Source organism: Anabrus simplex, chromosome 2, assembly GCF_040414725.1.
Source record: "Anabrus simplex isolate iqAnaSimp1 chromosome 2, ASM4041472v1, whole genome shotgun sequence".
Taxonomy (NCBI): domain Eukaryota; kingdom Metazoa; phylum Arthropoda; class Insecta; order Orthoptera; family Tettigoniidae; genus Anabrus; species Anabrus simplex.
Genome location: NC_090266.1, coordinates 268,235,517 through 268,258,115, shown reverse-complemented (window position 1 = coordinate 268,258,115; position 22,599 = coordinate 268,235,517). Strand labels below are relative to the sequence as shown.

Below are 22,599 nucleotides of genomic sequence, written 5' to 3'. Positions count from 1 at the left end.
CCGGGTGAGTCAGCCGCGTCCGCCTCTGTGGTGTAATGGATAGCGTGATTAGCTGCCGCCCCCGGAAACCCGTCTTCGATTCCCGGCTCTGCCACTAAATTTGAAAAAGTGGTATGAGGGCTGGAACGGGGTCCAGTCAGCCTCGGGAGGTCAACTGAGTAGAGGTGGGTTCGATTCCCACCTCAGCCATCCTCGAAGTGGTTTCCGTGGCTTCCCACTTCTCTTCCAAGCAAATGCCGGGATGGTACCTAACTTAAGGCCACGGCCGCCTCCTTCCCTCTTCCATATCTGTCCCTTCCAATCTTCCCATCCCTCCGCAAGGCCCCTGTTCAGTATAGCAGGTGAGGCCACCTGGGCGAGGTACTGGTGCTCCTCCCCAGTTGTATCTCCGGCCCAATGTCTCGCGCTTCAGGACACTGCCCTTGAGGCTCTAGAGGAGGGATCCCTCGCTGAGTCCGGAGGAAAAGCCGACCCTGGAGGGTGAACAGATTAATAAGGAAGAAAGAAAGAGTCAGCCGCGCCTGACGTTTTCGGCTGTTAGGCATCCCACCGAACAACACTGGTATCGTTATGGTCTATTCTCCTTTGCGACAGATCAAGCAACAATCGCCTTTAATAACTCACTGCACCATTAATTTTGCATAAATATGCACCGTGTGGGACAGGCATTTATACAATGCATTAAGGGGAGGTTGTACCTTCCTAGGGGGCAAAATATCAAAAAAAAAATTCTTTTTCATAAACATTCCTTGGAGTGTACTTTACTAGATAAATATGTTTTCGAATGGCATTCTAGCCATTAAAGGCTTTAAATATTAATTTCCTTTAAGAGCAGCACAACTTGCCACGCCCCCTTTCGCCATCTGTCAACTTCTTGAACTTCAGATATTTAATTTTAGCGGTATGTTGATTTATGAAGATATTTCGTTCTCAGGGTTGGCTCCTCTGTTCACGCGGAACGACTTTCACTTGTTTCTTGTGTTTCTGGCTCGTTTTCTGGACATGTTTACATCCGAAAGTTTGTTTTTGTGACAACATGCCTTGAATTGGAAGAGTGTACAAGAAATGTAAAGGAGGGCTTGGAAGAAAGCCTAAAGCAAGTGTAGTTAGTGGTAATAATAGTGCAAATAATACGGATTTTGTCTGTGGGAGTGGTGCAGGCTGTTCTAGGTTAGATTCAACATGTGCTTCAACTTCATCAGTGATTGTGAGTGATAATTCTGGCAGTGAAAATATTAGTGCCAGTGCTTCCAGAAGAAAGTTGTATACTGATTCAAGTATAGGATCTTTTGTAAGTACTCAATCTAATAATGAAGAACATACAAGTGGCAATGTTATCATAGATATTGAATTGTTGTCATCTGCCATATCTTCATTTGCAGTTTGTAAAGTATGCCATGTTAGTGACAGTTTATTTTGTTGTGAAGATACCACTGCAAGATATGGACTTGCTAGTAAACTATTTCTGAAATGCAGGAACTGTAAAGCTCAGTATTCATTTCGTACCAGTAGGAAGGGTATGAAACTAACATTAGGTTTGTGTATGAATTGCGTACTATAGGTAAAGGTGAATTGGCTGGTAAGACACTATGTGCAGTCATGAATCTCCCAAATGGCCCAACAAGATTCCAGAAGTACACAGGTACATTATGTGAAGCTGCTAAGCTTTGTGCTATTGCCTCTATTGAAGGCTGCTGTCAGTGATGCAATTAAAAATAATGATAATTCTACAGATATTGCTGTGGCTGTTGATGGGACGTGGCAGCGTAGAGGGCATACTAGTCTGAATGGTGTAGTAACTCTAACAAGCATGGATAATGGCAAAGTGCTATATGTAGAGGTACTGAGTAAGTACTGTCATAAGTGTAGATTTATAAAAGATAATGAAAAACTTAAATTGCATAAAGAAAGTTCTGAATGTAGTGTAAATTTTGAAGGGTCCAGTGGTAATATGGAAGCTGCAGGTACAGTAAACATTTTTTCCAGGTCACTTGATATGTTTGGGGTAAGGTATGTAAAATATTTAGGGGATGGAGACAGTAAGAGCTTCAAGAGTGTGGTAGAAGCAAAGCCATATGGAGATGTCAGTGTGGAAAAGCTGGAATGTATTGGACATGTCCAGAAAAGAATGGGAACCCGCCTTCGCAAGTTGAGGAAAGAGATGAAAGGCATAAAATTACCAGATGGAAAACCACTATCTGGGAAAGGTAGACTCACAGACAAGGAGATAGACAGTTTGCAGAACTATTATGGTGTGGCTATTAGAAGGAACTGTAACAGTTAGATGAAAATGAAGCAGGATATCTGGGCAATTTATTTTCATAAACTATCAACTGACACGGGGTCTTGTCATGTCTTGTGCCCAAAAGGACCAACCTCATGGTGCAAATACAACCGTGCTATTGCAGCTGGTGAACAGTATAATCATAGGCACTCATTGCCTGTTGAAGTGTGCAATGTAATAAAGCCAGTTTTTAGAAGTTTGACTGATCAAAACCTGTTGCATAAATGTTTGCATGGTAAAACACAGAACCAAAATGAATCATTTAATAGTGTAATATGGTCTAGAATTCCTAAAACAATATTTGTAGTTAAGGATACATTGAATTTGGGTGTATATGATGCAGTTGTTTCATTTAATGATGGTAACGTTGGTAGAGTTAGGCTGCTTCAAAGGTTAGGCATAAAACCTGGGGAAAATATGGTGAAGGCATGTTCCGAGTTGGATGCTGTCCGTGTCAAGAAAGCAGATTATGAAGTGACTATGATAGCTAGGAAGGCAAGAATGCACTCAAGGAATGCTAAAAGGGCCAGGGAGGATAAAGAAAATGCAGATGACCCAGGATATGGTGCAGGAATGTTCTAAAGTGAGTAACAAACTATGTTCAACTTTGAAACCTGTTTTCTGATATTTTATATATTTAATCTTTAAGTACATTTTTCTCAGGAACTAACCATCATAGAACAGTAAAACTTAAATATCATACAGATACTGGGATTAACATTATTGATGCATTTGTTGAAGAAATTATGAATTAATAAAAGTGAAATATTTGGATATTTTGGAAATTCTTTTAATAACTTGCAAAAAATTCTGTAAAAATTACATGATACAAGGTACTTACCTACAAAAATAGGTCAAAGAAGAGAAACCCTTCCTCTACCAGGTATTAAAATTTTATAACATTATCAAGAACAGTTCACGAGAAAAATGCACCTCCAATTGAGCAATTTAACATTGTGGGTACACAAGGTACAACCTCCACTTAAACTGTGCTACGGTTATGTAAAAAGTAGGTGGCAATTATCCTCCTGAGACCCAACGTAGAACAGGTTGAGAGATTTTGATAAAACTTGTTTATACATATTGGAATAGGTTAGTAAGAAGTGTTATGGAGTAATTTTTTTATATTGATGCCCAATGGCTTAAATGAGGACTGTCCATTTAAATGTACATTGGGTCTTCTTTCGGAAAAAATGTAAGTGAACTTACTTATTTTTCAATTTTTAATATTCCACTATTTATTGAATTTCAATAGATATCAATCAATTTACAGAAAATAAAGGGAAATCGAGTAAAAATACAGGCGCATAAACATTAAACAACAAAATGTGATACAAGACATTTGTCAAAAATTAAATAATAAATTGGCAAGAAAACATTGGAGTCGTTTAAATATTTGCTACAAATACTTGCTATTGCAATAGATATTTTAAAATAATCAATTAGAATGTAAATATAAAGCCTTCGTGGCTCAGGCGGCTGCTCGTCGGCCTCTCACCGCTGGGTTCCGTGGTTCAAATCCCGGTCATTCCATGTGAGATTTGTGCTGGGAAAGCGGAGGCGGGATAGGTTTTTCTCAAGGTATTCCAGTTTTCCCTGTCATCTTTCATTCCAGCATTATCATTTCATTTCATCTGTCAGTCACTGATCATTGTCCCAGAGGAGTGCGACAGTCTTCGGCAGCCGGCACAATTCCTACCCTCGCCTCAAGATGGAGGCTTCATTCGTTCCATCCCTGATCCGGTCAATGACTGAAAAACAGGTTGTAAGTTTTCATTTTCAATGTAAATGTGAATACATGGAGCACATGATAATATGAGGTTTTATGACTTAATTTTTCCCTTCAATCAGTCATCACTTTTCATGGAACTCTGAGAAATAGTCGTTTTTTGTAGTGATGCAGGAGTACTTTTCACGTCTCTGGCACATTACTTTTGTTTATCATCTATTTCATCATCATCATCATCATCTGTTTACCCTCCAGGTTCGGTTTTTCCCTCGGACTCGGCGAGGGATCCCACCTCTACCGCCTCAAGGGCTGTGTCCTGGAGCGTGCGACATTGGGTCGGGGATAAAACTGGAGAGAATGACCAGTACCTCGCCCAGACGGCCTCACCTGCTATGAACAGGGGCCTTGGTGGGGGATGGGAAGATTGGAATGGATAGACAAGGAAGAGGGAAGGAAGCGGCCGTGGCCTTAAGTTAGGTACTATCCCGGCATTTGCCTGGAGGAGAAGTGGGAAACCACGGAAAATCACTTCCAGGATGGCTGAGGTGGGAATCGAAACCACCTCTACTCAGTTGACCTCCCGAGGCTGAGTGGAACCCGTTCCAGTCCTCATACCACTTTTCAAATTTCGTGGCAGAGCCGGGAATCGAACCCAGGCCTGCGGGGGTGGCAGCTAATCACACTAACCACTACACCACAAAGGCGGGCGGTAGGTAATATACCTCGCTGAGTCCGAGGGAGAAACCAACCCTGAAGGGTAAACTGATTAAGAAAGAAGACATTTATTTATTTATTTATTTATTTATTTATTTATTTATTTATTTATTTATTTATTTATTTATTTTGGCACTGTTCTAGGCCATTAGGGCTGCTTATGTGGATGTTTTATAAGCAGGGCTGGACAACGATAGAATAGTTGGGGGTTTGAATCCGCTTGACTGAGCAACAGCCTGTTTGCACAGTAAGTGTTCGAATAGATGGCACCGGGTGAGTTGGCCGTGCGGTTAGAAGCGCGCAGCTGTGAGCTCGCATCCGGGAGATAGTGGGTTCGAACTCCACTGTCGTCAGCCCTGAAGATGGTTTTCCGTGGTTTCCCATTTTCACACCTTAATTAGGGCCACGTCCGCTTCCTTCCCATTCCTAGGCCTTTCCTATCCCTTCGTCACCATAAGACATATCTGTGTCGGTGCGACGTTTAGCAACTAGCAAAATAAAATGTGAGATACAAACGCTCGATTATTTGCCACTTGCGTCAGTATCCGCGCACAGAAATCAACACGAGTTTCTAAATCTCGTCCGTGGAGTTCTTGATGTTGTTGCAGGTGATACGGACGAATAAACTGGAACGCAACATCCTTACAAGAGACGACTGGCTGTTGGCCTGTTGTGCTACTGCCCGGGTACTCGTATAAGGATTCTCCCGAAAAGTGTCCAAAACCATCTCAGCAGTTTCACCGGACGTAACTGGTGCCTCTCTAACAGGACCTGTGCGGGAAAGTGACAACGTTATACGCAAACGTCGCTCCACCCTCCTAAAAGTATTTGCGTTTGCTTGTTGTCTATGTGGACATCTTTCCTGGTACAGGCGCTGTGCTTCTTGCTTCGCCGTAGATGAGGAGCATGTCAACATACTCATCTGCTGAATACATAGCGAAGAAATGACCAGGATTGCTAGGCTACACCAAGTGTCAGGCCACTACACATTCAACATGCTTGCTTTTGGTCGAATGTGGCACGAATGACCTCTTATTTGATCCTCAAAGTTTAAAATGTGAATAGAAATATTTATCACTCGTAAGATTCGGACCCACCTACCAACGCAACATGCGTCAACACATCTGTGTTTAGTCTGCTACACCACGGTGACTGTTGCCTGCAGTTTATCAGAAAGCGTACTTGGTGTAAAACTACGCCCGCTTCACAACTCTCACTCGTTTTTTATCAGTATGCCATCGCTTTTGGCGATAATTTCAGAACCAGTCGAAAGCTTATAATTGGCACGTACAGTTTACATAACCGTATGACAGTTTGATGTATTTTGTAAATACCTGTCGCATACATGTTTTTGCATAAGTCGTGCAGTGATGATGCAATAAGTGCTTTAAAGGCAACTGCAGCTTGGTATGCGGCAAAGGAAAATCGACCATCACCCCACTGACGTTCGTTGGGATACTTAAAAGCAGAAACGTCGCGTCTGAATCACAAAGTATACCCACCTTTAGTCCCATTTCCTTATATGGGGTCGGGGATGAGGCGTGATAAACATTAATAGCATGTCTTTAGGGACGGATGCCCTTCCTCACTTGAAGAGCTAATGAAGATAAATGCACGGCGGTAAAAGGGTAAGAAGGTGGAAGTAACTGACTGTGCGTAGGAACTGTCCCGGCATTTGTCTGAAAGTGCAAATGGGAAACCACAGACAACCATTCTCACTCGTCTACCGAACGCAGAGTTCGTCTCCATAGCAGAAGGCAGCCACTCCGTTCAGTTCTTCTTTCTTTCTTTCTTAATCTGCTTACCCTGCAGGGTTGGCTTTTCCCTCGGACTCAGCGAGGGATCCCATCTCTACCGCCTCATGGGCAGTGTCCTGGAGCGTGAGACATTGGGTCGGGGGGTAAAACTGGGGAGGATGACCAGTACCTCGCCCAGGCGGCCTTACCTGCTATGCTGAACAGGAGCCCTGGTGGGAGATGGGATGAATGGAAGGGATAGACAAGGAAGACGGAAGGAAGCGGCCATGGCCAGCGCCTCCTAGAGAACAAGGCCTGGCAATACGAATGAGAGTAGCTGATGACGTATGTTGAAGTTGGCCCATGCCAGTAACTCAGTTAGCTTGTTGCTGCTTGGTGTATGAGGACGCGTTTCCCTATTATGTGTGTTTTTCATCGATTATATTAATGTTAATCGAGTCGTGTGTGTTAACACTCACTTAATATTCCTATTAGTGTAAGTTCAGTTAAAGGTGATAGTACTTATAAATTGTTAATATTGATAAATTGTGTTTAAAGTGCCGGCATGGCCACCACTTGAGGTTAGAACTGAGTTTATTTTTAATGGTGTGTTGTGAATTGCGATCACTGTTTTTCAAATTATGAATAACGATGCCTCAAAAATGCAGTGTTCCAAAACTATAAGGGCAATTATCGCACTGGCCCTAAAGTGAGTGTTTTCTCGTTTCCAACTGACGACTCGGAGAGAGCTAAGTGGCTACGAGCTATTCGCCGGGATGATTTCGTTCCTTCCAAAACTGCAGAGGTAAGTCTTAGTTATTAGTGTATTATATATGATTCCAATCATTCAATCACTTAAGTTGTGGAATGGTCCTTGAAATGGAGCCCTGTGTTGTAGGTGTGCGAGCTCCATTTCTAAACTGAGGTTGAAAAGACGACCAGCATGTATGATGAGAGAAATGGGAAATTATTGACTGCACCTTTATCTCATCCAAGGCTTGTGAAAGGTTTGTGGATAGGTCTCTTATATCTTTGCTATTGATGAATGAAATAGTAGATTTTTTAGGGTGATTTATATCTTACTGATTTAAGCATTTGCTGTATTGAATTGACCAGTTATTACATTTAGTTTGGAATGTACTGAGTATTCACATTACTTCAAAGGACTACTGTTGTGGGTATAGTGATATTCTGGGAAAACTTATAGGGACTAAATTATGAAGGTATGTAAGGTATTGGCTTTCAAGTATTCCTTCTGTGCTGGACCCCGTAACTGCAAGTGAGCCAGTTCTGTTTATTATATCGCATGAGGAAAAATACCACTTAGTGTGGGTTAATATTTTTAATTCAGGCTAGACAGCAATGTTATTGTGTTTATTGCAACTATGTTAGGTTCTGTATAGTTATTATAAGTTCAATGATTTTTCTCTGTCTCCTTGTGTGCTATTCATTTTATATTAAAATCAACCAGATATATCTAAGACATGACATGGTCCTGTGAAATAAGTGGTGCCATGAATTAATAGACGAGCGCATTTATATCTAGGCGAATGCATTCTAACTTGGTCTAAACGTTTCAGGAGCTGTTCCTTCTCAGTTTCCAAACTGCCCAGAGTACTTGTCTGATACCACATTTGCCCACCGAGAAGCTCCAGACGATAGGCGTTGTCGAGTAGACAATGAAAGTTTGGCCAAGGCTCTTGCTCAAAGTTTAGAGACCTATGAAGCTCATGTCAGTACTGTTTCTTTCAAGAACTTCCAGGAATTTGAAGAAAAATTAAGTTCAATATCTGTAAAATAAGACTGGAACTGCTCTGAAAAGGAACAAATTTAGTAGCTCTATTTTCCATAGTAGTTTCTTTAGAAGAGAATACAGTAATAACACAAGAGCACTTTTATTTTATCATATTTATTGCCAGGTGTTACGTTTTCAGGGAGTGATATTACATTTGAGAGGGCACCTTTTATGTTAAACAGGTATTTTGTCATTTAACAAATACGGTTCATTACCTTGGTGGCACATATCCTACAAAATCATTAACCATCCTTTCCTTTTGTCTGTGGTAAGCTGAGGCTTTCTAATTTTTTTAGTACATTACTATTATTAATCACTGAGTTGATGAACCTCTATGAATTCTATTCAAAGGGAATGTGTAAACTCTGAATTCAGGGCTAATCACTGTAAGTTCCTTCAGTAGTAAACATTCCTGTTTGAGTAATTGTGAATTCAATTATGAATTTCCTCTTCCAGCATTATAGCTTATTCACACTCTGGTTATGAATTTCCTCTTGGAGAGAGTACTCCTTCCAGCTTTTGTTATGTAATGAATCTAACAGGCATCTGTGAAATTTGGGGATTAATTACTTAATTGATCTCATGTGTGTCATATCTATATAGTGCAGCTGGTTCATAAAGCATGAAATGAGTAGTTCAGTGTGTGTTCTGCTACTTTTTTATTAATGTAATGGCAGGGATGCAAGTTCTTAATATGGTTTCTTAGGATTTTAACAATTACTGTTCATAGAGATTTCCTTTTATATTTTCTTATATAATGTTCACCTCATGTCCATTTCAGTTTTAAGCAACCTGGTGAAGTTAAATTGAAAACAATTTCAGAAAATGTCTGGCTGAAGGTCAGTTCAAATGTAATAAGAATTGGCATGCTACTTTTCAAATTTAAGAATTTCAATTTTTTTCCTGTTCTGGTTATTTGAATCAGGGTCCAAAATCATATAAGTACATTTATTTACACTAGGGAATGCGAATATAATTTTGATGACTTGATGAACAAACTATTGTTGGCATGTACTATAATCATTCTCTTTGCATAACAGCCAAATTGTGTGGGCTCTTCACGCCCTTAATTTATGTGAGGCTTCTATTCTAAAAAAAATGTTTACCTGTTTTCATGACCGACAACACTGAGCATTACAGCTTGCATGTTCCTGGACTGCTACTAATATACTGTAAGTAAGGTAGTTTATATGTTATTATTTTTATTTAATAGCTTTCTCTGTACTTACATGTTGTTTTTTACCTTTCATCAGCAAGTTCAGTTCTGTAAAAGCTTGCTTTTTCTTTTTTTACGTCGCACCGACAGAGAGAGGTCTTATGGCGAGTTTTGTAAAAGGAACTGATCATTTTTGACTCTTAAATGTACGTAAGAAAGTGTCATATAAACATATTATTAAAGTTGTTCAGTATTAAGACCCTTAAAAAATTCTTCTTTGCATTTTTAATTGTTCTTTCTAATTATTACGGTATATTACTCATTTCGCTTCCGATATGCGCGTCTACGAGAAAGAATATTCGTAGAATGCACTTTAACCAGCGTATTTTTCAATTTTCGTAAAGAATTAGCTTCATCTACTATCCACTCGCACTGAGCCGTGGTGGTCACGGCTGAGCCCAGTCGCGTGACGTCACGAATCGTATTGCCAGGCCTTGTTCTCTAGGAGGCGCTGCCATGGCCTTAAGTTAGGTATCATCGCGGTATTTGGATGGAGGAGAAGTGGGAAACCACGGAAAGCCATTTCCAGGATCGCTGAGGTGGGAATCGAACCCACCTCTACTCAGTTGACCTCCCGAGGCTGAGTGGACCCCGTTACAGTCCTCGTACCACTTTTCAAATTTTGTGACAGGGCCGGAAATCGAACCCGAGCCTCCGGGGGTGGCAGCTAATCACACTAACCACTACATCACAGAGGCGGACGTTTCTTCTTCTTCTTCTTCTTGCTTCGCTCCTTGGCTGAATGGTCTGCATAATGGTTTTCGCTTTAGACGGCCCCAGGTTTGATCTTCGGTCGGACTTAGGATTTTAACCAAGACTGGTTAATTCCTCTCCCTCGAGTTTGAGTTTTGGTGTTCGTCTTAATTCACATCTTCGTATAAATACACAGTAACACGCAATAGTGTGTACATCTCTCCTAGTAAGGATGGCGTCATGAAAGACATCCGGATGTACAACTTGTCTGAATCCATACGAAGTGCCGACTCCAGGTAAATCTGAAAGGCCAGAAAGACAAAGGTGATGATAATGATTATTATTACTATTATTATTTTTATTTTGATTATTATTTCCGGCTCGTTGGACGAATGGTCAGCGTAGTCACCTTTGGTCCAGAGAGCCCTGGGTTCGATTCCCGGCCGGGTCGGAGATTTTAACTTTAAATGTTTTCCCTGGTGTTTGTACTTTACCCAACATCCATTCAACTCACACACCACACAACACTATCTCCACTACAAAAGCACGCAATTCCCATACACGGCAGATGCCGCCCACCCTCGTTGAATGTTCTGCCTGAGAAGGGCTGCATCGGGCTAAGAATAGCCACGCAGAATTATTATAATAATTATTATTAGTACAAATTAGTACAGAAGGCTGTGATGGCGTTTAGTAAATTCACAGAGGCTTGCAGACTGAACGCTGAAAGCTATAACAGTCTACTATGAAATGAAATGGCGTATGGCTTTTAGTGCCGGGAGTGTCCGAGGACATGTTCGGTTCGCCAGGTGCAGGTCTTTTGAATTGATACCCGTAGGCGACCTGCGCGTCGTGATGAGGATGGAATGATGATGAAGACGACGCATACACCCAGCCCCCGTGCCAGAGAAATTAACCAATGATGATTAAAATTCCCGACCCTGCCGGGAATCGAACCCGGGACCACTGTGACCAAAGGCCAGCACGCTAACCATTTAGCCATGGAGCCGGACACAGTCTACTATGAGAATGTAAGTATGTATTCAATTTTTACTTCAAAATGTTCGTTCTTTCACAGCCGGGTTGGGTGGCTTGGACAGTAGAACTGCTGGCTTTCTGAGCCCATGTTGGTGATTTCGAATCCATCTCAGTCTGTTGCTATTTGAACGTTCTCAAATACGCCTGGAACTCCTGCAGAACCGGGCGAGTTGGCCGTGCGCGTAGAGGCGCGCGGCCGTGAGCTTGCATCCGGGAGATAGTAGGTTCGAATCCCACTATCGGCAGCCCTGAAGATGGTTTTCCGTGGTTTCCCATTTTCACACCAGGCAAATGCTGGGGCTGTACCTTAATTAAGGCCACGGCCGCTTCCTTCCAACTCCTAGGCCTTTCCTATCCCATCGTCGCCATAAGACCTATCTGTGTCGGTGCGACGTAAAGCCCCTAGCAAAAAAAAAACTCCTGCAGAACTAATTTTCAGCACCATGGAGTGTACAAAACCCGTAAAAATTAGTTAATGGAACGTAAAAACAATATCATTGAAATGAAATGGCGTATGGCTTTTAGTAGCGGGAGTGTCCGAGGACTTGCTCGGCTCGCCAGGTGCAGGTCTTTTGATTTGACGCCCGTAGATCATTATTGATTAATGCTCATTCAGATGGCGAATTCACTTGAATGTTCCTCTTCCTAGTCTGTTGCTCATCTTCATGCAACATGGAATTACCATCGCTTGGGCCTTAAGAAACACCTCTTCCACTTTGCTCTTGTGCTAACTAGTGTAGCTTACCCGAAACACCAGCCAAGGTAAGTTTCGTGTCCTGGATTGTCAACCCTGTAGAAAATTTAGGGTGATACCTACTGTGCCTGATCATAAGACCTTGCCGGCCAATTATACAATGGCATGCAAAAAATCATTGGATAGGTGTCTAGTAACTTGTAGGCCCTCCTTTACTTCGGCATAGAGCAGCAACTCGTCATGGCATCGGTTCATCAAGTAGAAGAAAGCCCTCTGGAGATATACTGACCCATGCTATTTGAATAGCTAGCTGCAGCTTACCGCTATATCTTGGATACCAAAGGACCTCACCACCATGTCCGAAAAATGCACAACAGGGTTCATATGAGGCATGCGAGGTGGCTATAGAAGTCGTTAAAATTCCCCAGAACGCTCCTTGAACCAGTTTTTTTTACCGAGCTCGATAGCTGCAGTCGCTTAAGTGCGGCCAGTATCCAGTAATCGGGAGATAGTGGGTTCGAGCCCCACTCTCGGCAGCCCTGAAGATGTTTTCCGTGGTTTCCCATTTTCACACCAGGCAAATGCCGGGACTGTACCTTAATTAAGGCCACGGCTGGTTCCTTCCACTTCCTAGGCATTTCCTCTCGCATCGTCGCAATAAAACCTATCTGTGTCGGTGCGATGTAAAACAAGTAGCAAAAAAATAAGAACCAGTTTTGGACAACGTGAGCCCAATAGCACGGTCCATTATCTTGCTGGAATATCTCATCTTTGTAGGGGTAGATGAAGTCTATGAAGAGCTGCGAGTGGTTACCAAGCAGTACAACGTAGCAATCACTGGTCAACGAGCTTTTTATGTGGATCAGCGGAGCCAGCCCATGCCACGTGAACACACCCTACACCATTACGAAGCTACCACCAGCCTGTATGGTGCCTTGTTGACAACTGGAGCCAATGACATCATGGGGCCTGTGCCATATATGAACCCTATCATCAGCTGGGAACTACTGGAACAGTGACTCATTGGACCAAGCTACAAGTCGCCAGTCGTCCGGGGTCCAATTAGCAACTTCACGCACCCAGGTGGGACGCTGTGCGCGGTGTCGTGGTGTTAACACGGGCATTCTGGTAGGTCTTCAAGAACGCTGCACTGACCTGCTGGATATGCGTCTGGTACTTCTTGCATTGAATGTGTATGTGATTTGAGCCAGTGTTGCTTGTTTGTTACCAGGAACGGTTCTAAAATGTAACCTTCTTGCGATTATTAGAAGTCAAGCTTTCTATCCCACCGTTATCAGCTTTTTATAGGCTTATTATCGGTTTTAAGTTACGGTTCCATGCTGCTGTTCACATTACTTCAGGTTCAAACGCGAGAACTGACAAATAATTCGCTCTAATATATAACTACACCTCATTTACCTCAAATAAATGTTTGACATACCTCACTCGACTGCCTACATTTAACATCATACCATCACATTATCTATTGTATCCACATCCATTATTGTTGTGAAGGTACTCTTTGTCTTTGGGCAACCTGCAGCTGTTGCAGGAAGATTGTATAATAATAAAACTCAACGGGACTGATTCTCACTGCAACATATTGGAAGAAAATATTTCTGTAAGCATGGACTCCAACATTCCTTCGATTAAGGGGACTACAATGACAGCCAGTACAAATACACATTGTTTTGAACTAAGCAACTTCATGAACCTGGTTAACTTAAAATCTTTCAAATCTGTGTTTTACTTTAACGGTAAAACCCTTGATCTGATCTTGTCCAGTTACTCAGACATCAGTCACTGAGAGCAAAAATTATTTAGTATGTGAGGACCTTCATCATCCTGTATTACACTATCGCTACCGTTTAATTCATTCGATCATGACACCGAAATTAATTAAGATATTAATTATAATTACATGAAAGCCAGATTTAAATCGACATACGAAATGGAATCCCTTATACGCAGAGTCTCAGTGCAGGAAGAATGCAGGTGGATGCCAAAACAACACTGCTCGTTCCACGGAAAACATCGTTTCCTGGCTCTACTAGTTTTTGACTTGGTTAAACGCTCGAAATCGTTGTCGGAGATCTGCAACAGCTAAGTGAGCAAATTTCATATAGCCTACATCTAAAGATGTCGTATTCACTTCCACCTTTTTCTGGCGACTAGTAGGCCTATAGTTCTTTAGACGAGTCTTCTCCCTCCCAAAATATTGGTTGGAAATTAGGCCCTGCTTATACGACAGTAAAGATGTAGGCATGTCTTATGAAACGATTTACTCAATAATAAAGAAGCATGTTCCATTAATCGATTTTCTTTCTCCTATTGAATACCCAGATTGGTGTAGTGAATAGATGATAAGATATTTAAAAAGGAGTTCCATAGAAAGCGTGAAAACAGGTATGAATATAGCCAAGAGCAGTATAAATTATTGTTGAGAAATCAAATTATATTGGAAACCAGATTAAGGTAAAAATACCAAATCTAATAATAATAATAATAATAATGTTATTCGCTTTACGTCCCTCTAATTACTTTTACGGTTTTCGGAGACGCCGGGTGCCGGAATTTAATTCCGCAGGAATTCTTTTACGTACCAGTATATCTACCGACATGAGGGTGACGTATTTGAGCACTTTCAAATACCACCGGACTGAGCCAGGATCGAACCTGCCAAGTTGTGTCAGAAGGCCAGCGGCTCAACCGTCTCAGCCACTCAGCCCGGCATGTATAAAATCTAACGAAGCATTATACGAATTTTGGGTCTACATAAAGAGATGAAACGGAAAACTGGAACATGTTTTAATATGCACTAGCAGAACCGAGAAATGAAGAGTGGTGTGGAAATGGTTGGAGGGCTTCACCACATATTTTGAGTCAGTGTATGAACAACCTACCTTCAGTGAAATGTATAATATCACCCATATATCTCTGGAAGAAGTGGAAAATTCCCTAACAAAGCTGAATCCTAAGAGCTCTGCTGGTCCGGATCAAATTTCCTCGCACGTAATAAAGGGATCCGTTGCACGTTATTTACAACCTAGAAATAAAAAAATCCGTTTTATTGACGACCTAAGAAAAGACAATAGTTTGCCCTGTATGAAAAATATACCTACAGACTTCAGCTATCAATTACGGCCTGTTTATATAGTACCAGCATGTGCTAATTTGGATTTATCCTTCTGACAGAATATACATGCATGTTAAAATGAGAATATCGGAATATCAACTCGGGTTCTATGCCCGGCGTCCTACCGTAATGACCCTACTTAACTTTACCCACGTCCGGCTCCTTGCCTGAGTGGTCAGCGTAGTGGCCTTCAGTACCGAGGGTTCTGAGTTCAATTGCCTGCCACGTCAGGAAGTTGATTCTTAAGTGGTTAATTCTCCTGCCTCTGGGACTGGATGCTTGTGCTGTCTCCAACATCTCTGTAACCCATACGCTACAAACAAGACATTCCTCCACCGCAATATACACAGCAGATGCCACCCACCTTCGTCAAAGGGTCTGTCATACAAAGGACTGCATCAGGCTAGTAAAACCACACGAAATGTTAATTATGACTTTACCCACGAAATATCAACACGATTAATCATAAGGTAAAATTAGATGCTGTTTATACACATTGTGAGAAGACATTTGAAAAAAAAAAAAAGCACACGTTTTAATTTAAAAGTGTCATTTACCTAAATTTTCATCCCCTCTGTTAAAAAGAATAGCAGCCATTTACGGGAGAGAAATTAATATGTTCAGTATAATAAGATGTTCTCTGGAGAATGTATTGTCAGTTCTGATATTTTACGGGGCTTGAACCTAGGGCCACTTATGTTTCTCATCTATGTCAATGACCTTCGGAATTACGTAAAAAACTTTGAACGTTTATTGTATCACAATGCTGTCCGGCCCATCTGACGTATAACTGGCCCCTGCGGCCGGAAGGTTTTGGCAGAGACATGGAGTTAATACCAAACCAAACCCCATAGCACTACAGCCCTTGAAGGGCCTTGGCCTACCAAGCGACCGCTGCTCAGACCGAAGGCCTGCAGATTACGAGGTGTCGTGTGGTCAGCACGACGAATCCTCTCGGCCGTTATTCTTGGCTTTCTAGACAGGGGCCGCCATCCCACCGTCAGATAGCTCCTCAATTCTAATCACGTAGGCTGAGTGGACCTCGAACCAGCCCTCAGGTCCAGGTAAAAATCCCTGACCTGGCCGGGAATCGAACCCGGGACCTCCGGGTAAGAGGCAGGCACGCTACCCCTACACCACGGGGCCGGCTGGAGTTAATACAGGGAATCATAATTTAATAATTTTGGGTCCATTCACACTTACATCTGTCCACTTTATAGCTGTGGTGAGATTTTATATTTCGGTGCATTCTGGTAATGATATCTGTTTGATTCCTCCACCATATACTCCAACAAGTCATTACAAATGAACAATTTGACATCATAACCTATATTTTCCGGTTCACTCGGCGAAATTTTAACACCAGGCGTGTCCCATAAAGACTCCAAAAGCAGTATAATATCTTTCTTATACCACTCACTGCCAGAATCAGGGAGAATATTATCAACAGTACTTACATCTAGACCATCATTGCTATCTGAAGCAACGGGTCATTGCTCGCATGGTGCAATAAACCTGTATTCAACGCATCACTTCGATATAAATTCATGACACTAGCACTAGAATTATCATTAGACAATTCATCTTCACTCTCCTCACAATCACTGGATACATATGACATATTATCAGCGTATAATTCACGTATAATATCACTAGGAGTCAATCCAATGTTTACCGGCGCTGCCATTCTTGTTTGCTAGCATTGATGGATACACGGCAGATATTCGAAGGCAAAAACAAATGTCATTTACGCACTAAAACAGGCAAAACCAGTAGTAAAAGATGCGTAGATTTTCTACAATTTAGGTACATCAACGATAACCTCCAAGTATTTCTCTCAATAACCGTTAGGTGGCATCAGAAGACAGAGCTGCACCAACACGTATTGATACGTGATCGGCTGCAGAGCACCGTGCTTGGAAACACGTATTGATACGTGATCGGCTGCAGAGCACCGTGCTTGGAAACACGTATTCATACGTGATCGGCTGCAGAGCACCGTGCTTGGAAACACGTATTGGTACGTGATCGGCTGCAGAGCACCGTGCTTGGAAACACGTATTGGTACGTGATCGGCTGCAGAGCACCGTGCTTGGAAACACGTATTGATACGTGATCGGCTGCAGAGCACCGTGCTTGGAAACACGTATTGGTACGTGATCGGCTGCAGAGCACCGTGCTTGGAAACACGTATTGGTACGTGATCGGCTGCAGAGCACCGTGCTTGGAAACACGTATTGATACGTGAGCGGACAGCATTGTGGTATGCTGACACCCCTAAAAGCAAGATTCACAAGCAAATTTCTACAGTTAGAGTTCCTAACTCTTGCAAAATTTGTAAACATCAAAACATAATAAAAATATCAAGGAAGTGAGTTAACAGAATAGCCTGACACTTAATATACCTAAAAGTAACACAATGTCATTCACCAGAAAAAATTAGTATACATTTCCCTTATAAAATAAAATTAGACGAACTACGGCGCGTGGGCCCGATGACCTAGATGTCAAGCCAATTTAAACAACAAGCATCATCATTATCATCATCATCATCATCATCATCATCATCATCATCAAGGAACTACGGCGCATTAAGCAGAAGAACGACCTTGGAGTTACATTCAACAGCAGACTCACTTTTAGCCTCCAAAAATGCTAAAGGTAACAGCTGAGTTGTACAAAGTACTGAGTTTTGTCATGCGGAATGTGAAACCCTTTACTGAGACATTGTAAATGATCATTCTCTGAATCACACTCATTAGACCTATACGATACTAGAACACGCTAGCAGGTGTGGAGTTCAAGATGCACCAAGATCATGTATGTTAAAAAAATTTTGAGCGTAAATTTTTTTAAAAGTTGCTTTACGTCGCACCGACACAGACAGGTCTTATGGCGACGTTGCGATAGGAGAGGGCTAGGAGTGGGAAGGAAGCGGCCGTGGCCTTAATTAAGGTACATCCCCAGCATTTTCCTGGCGTGAAAATGGGAAACCACGGAAAACCATCTTCAGGGCTTCCGACAGTAGGGTTCGAACCCACTATCTCCCGAATACTGGAAACTGGCCGCAATTAAGCGGCTGCAGCTATCGAGCTCGGTGAGAGCGTACACAAACGATATGTAAGGTACCATCATTACAAGAAATATAGATGCTACCTATTTATGAGACGTTGTAATGCACTTTCATGTGACTTCCACATTGTACCCGTAATGAGACTCTCGACATTTCTAGGGGATCCAGGTAACAAACAGGACGTAAGTGCATAGAGGACATATAAATGAAAATGAAAAATAATTAAAATACAAAAATAATTAATTTTTTTCGTAATAAACATCCCTATTCCAATAACGAGAGAATGGAAATGATGATGTTAACGATCATTATGTACTAGTGGTCCACCTCTGTAGTGTAGTGGTTAGTGTGATTAGCTACCACCCCCGGAGGCCCGGGTTCGATTCCCGGCTCTGCCACGAAATTTGAAAAGTGGTACGAGGGCTGGAACGGGGTCCACTCAGCCTCGGGAGGTCAACTGAGTAGAGGTGGGTTTGATTCCCATCTCAGCCATCCTGGAAGTGGTTTTCCGTGGTTTCCCACTTCTCCTCCAGGGAAATGCCAGGATGGTACCTAACTTAAGGCTACGGGCGTTTCATTCCCTCTTCCTTGTCTATCCCTTCCCATGTTCCCGTCCCTCGCAAGGCCCCTGTTCAGCATAGCAGATGAGGCCGCCTGGGCGAGGCACTGGTCATCCTCCCCAGTTGTATCCCACGACCCAATGCCTGAAGCTCCAGGACACTGCCCTTGAGGTGGTAGAGGTGGGATCCCTCGCTCAGTCCGAGGGAAAAACCGACCCTGGTGTGTAAGCAGATTAAGAAAGAAAGACTGTACTAGTGGAGGTCCAAATATCATCAATGCCTAACAAAAATATATCTCATGATTTGAATTACCATTCGAACACTGACACCATCATTTATATTAGAATTGGGTTCAAAATATTCAATAATGTACAGGATAGTCTCAAAATCTGACAATTATTCAAAGATTTAAATATTTAATCATAAACTGAAGTCACTCTGATCATTCATGCTTAATTATTGAAAATTTCATATTAATTGTCAGATTAAAAGAAATGCCTAATCTGCTTGAAATTATTTTACAACGCGCTTGTCTTGATTTAGTAACACATTGTTCACTTTGAGAAAGGGAAAAACATTATGAATTCTCTAAATCCATATCAGTTCTTGCTTCCTCGAATAACCGAATGGATCCTAGCGCATTAAACTATTACTAGGCATAAGGAGATAAATCTACAACCACAAAACTACACTTACCATAAAGATATCACTTCCTGTAAAAATAACAAAACACTGTAACGGGGTATACACTACCAATCAAAATGAAATACTAGCATATCTACACAACACTAGCCTAAGAAAATACACATAGGTAGTAAAAAGCAATTAAAAACACCACTAACTTCGGATGAAGTTAACATGAGGATCATATCATTAGATCTCAGGTCAAATCCGACGCGTTACATTTGTAGCACACATCACAGCTCATTTATGGAAAAATAATTTAGAAGACAGTAAACTAATAACAGTACACATGAAAATCTACAAGTTCATGGCACTCAACTGTAATGAAGATGATCAAGATATTATACCTAATTATACGGCTTACATCAAGTGTGATCAACATTTTATTCGAATACCGGTAAATAAGAACATGAGCCATCTGACACATTCCTAGCAAAACCTACCTAAAATTAATAAATACTACGTTCATAAAGAATGAATATGACCCTTACAATCGACGCCTTACATTTTGAGTAATTGTAGTATACTGTTCTATTTCACACAGTTCCTAGAGATTCAACTCTTTATATACACGCAGTCTACGTTATATTGCAAAATGCTTATCTACAGAAGACTCAGCATAAATCACATTACAGAAAAAAATCATCCCAAAATCTGTCAAAACTAATTATGGACGTGAGTTATCGACAAAGTTTATATTAAAGTTCACATAGAATACACCAGAACTGCCTCGCCTGGCTCATAATATAATAGCTCATATAAAATCACCGTTAATACAAATAACACGTCAGATCATAACATTCCTTTCAATTATTGACTTAAATGAAACACAATACCAATGAACTCTACCACAAAATTAGGTCGGAAACGCGTGAAGTCTATTTGACACCAAACTCCACATGCTTACGGCATTAAATAAAATGTATATAGGTGTAACACGATCATTCCTCGCTGGAATATAAATTATTCTAACTACATAAACTTAAGCTTCTATCTCCTATGCTTTTCGTAGTGTCACATTTACAAGAAATCTAAATAACTGTAGTTGTAATTATCTGAATCTTCTCACGCAATCCCCCGCTTAGGTCTGATGACCATTGCATTTTAGTTGTCCTTGTTGTTGTCCAATATACTGCGGCTTTTCTCCATTTCACCACTGGGTTAAACCTCTCCTTAATAATTAATAATTTTAATGTTATTGGCACCGAGCTCGATAGCTGCAGTCGCTTAAGTGCGGCCAGTATATAGTATTCGGGAGACAGTGGGTTCGAACCCCACTGTCGGCAGCCCTGAAGATGGTTTTCCGTGGTTTCCCATTTTCACGCCAGGAAGTACTGGGGCTGTACCTTAAATAAGGCCATGGCCGCTTCCTCCCCATTCCTAGACCTTTCCTGTCCCATCGTCACCATAAGACCTATCTGTGTCGGTGCGACGTAAAGCAAATAGCAAAAAAAGTTATTGGCTTTACGTCCCTCTAAATAATTTTACGGCTTTCGGAGACGCCGAAGTGCCGGAATTTAGTCCCACAGGAGTTATTTCACGTGCCAGTAAATCTACGGACACGAGGCCGTCGTATTTCAGCACCATCAAATACCGCCGGTCTGAGCCAGAACCGAACCTGCCAAGTTGGAGTCAGAAGGCCAGCGCCTCAATCGTCTGAGCCACTCAACCCAGCGAATCTCTCCTTCCAGGTTCATCGCCACGTCCATAAATTCCCACGTAGAGTGTAAACTTTCTCGAATAATCTGGTAGCTGATGTCCCTTATATTAAAGGAATGATCACTGTTCAACATTTCATACTCCACTAGTGTAATTGTTCGACTGTTACTGTATCGCATGGATACACAAGTGTGGACACTTAATTTCAACATGTTACGTGTATGGGTATATGAGTTAACAATGAGACAAATGGAACAGTTCGCTGTGATTAATGGCACTATCTCCTGCATCTGGATGTTCCATGAATAGACGTATTTATAGATCATTAATTCTATCACAAATGCATGCTTTCTCTCATTAATTAAATCACTAATACATGTATATTTCCAATCAAGGTAACTCACCGTTAATTGAAGTTCGTAAAACGCTAGTATGTGGCTTGCCACTGCAAAATATCTTACACTAACTGACTAGGAATCAGTATAAGGTTCATGTGCCACTGCCTGACTGAATGCTCTAGTATTACTGCCTTGTAAGTGATGCTACGGGTGACATGCCCATGACGAGAATCGAACATTCTACTGCTTCCACTGGACAGTTCGTTCGCACAAATGCTACTCGAAAAACTTCACTGTCTCAGAAATAGTATAAATCTTTGTGGTATCGAACTACCTTATGAACAAGTTATCTTGTGAGTAGATTCGAAGTTCCGTATCGCTTCTAGAAACTTCCTATCCCACGAATGCCGACTAAGTCGAGCTTATGAAGTGTGGGGAAGAGTGTATCGGACTTGACTTCTCCATCCCGAGCGTATAACCGAAACTGACGTCAGTTTCAACAGTTCCGTACTGCTTTTAGCACACGTCCGTAAGTGGAAGAACACCTGCCTGCCCCGGCAAGTAGTGTGTCCACTATCACAGATTTACGTGCAGCAATTGAGTGATCTGTATAACAGGGGCTACGAATTTGTCACTGATATGCCAGCTCAAGAAACTTTAAAAAGAACAATGCAGCGGCAACGAAATCATGCACGCGGACTTCAAGTAAAGCCAAAAACAAGTGGTCAGATGTAATTCTTAATGAAGAGGCGTTAAGAATGAATAATGGCAGCCCGTTTCTTTTAACTGACGATGATATGGGAGGAAGCTTTATAATTTTTGGTGCCGAAAAAGGTAGAGAATGTCTTAGGCATTGTGCACGAGAGTTGCAGCAAGTAGTTGGCCCAGATATACACCATTCACACAGATCTTGGAGGTCTGAGTGATGAAAGCAACGTTTATCCAGTCGTTTTTACGTTCCTGCCTAACAAAAAGAAAGAAACTTATATTCGTTTCTTTCACCTTATTCTGGAAGCGGTTCCTCAATAGAGTCCTAAGAAAATCACTATTGACTTCGAAGCAGCTACGATATCAGCCCTACGAGAAGCATTTCCGTCAGCAGAGTTAAATGGCTATTTTTTTCACATGAAGCAATGTCTGTGGAGAGAAGTACAGGAACTTGGCCTGACGGACGACTACAAGGAGAAAGAAGATATACGTCTCCACATCAAATGTGCGCTGCTCTAGTATTTTTGAAGCCGGATGACGTC

At 41.7% G+C, this 22,599-nt stretch overlaps 1 protein-coding gene across 1 annotated transcript in view; it reads right to left on the bottom strand.

Moving 5' to 3' along the window:
* LOC136863509 (uncharacterized) overlaps positions 1–22,599 on the bottom strand; it is a 931,909-nt gene that overhangs the window by 405,338 nt on the left and 503,972 nt on the right. The gene's annotated exons all lie outside the window — the stretch shown is intronic.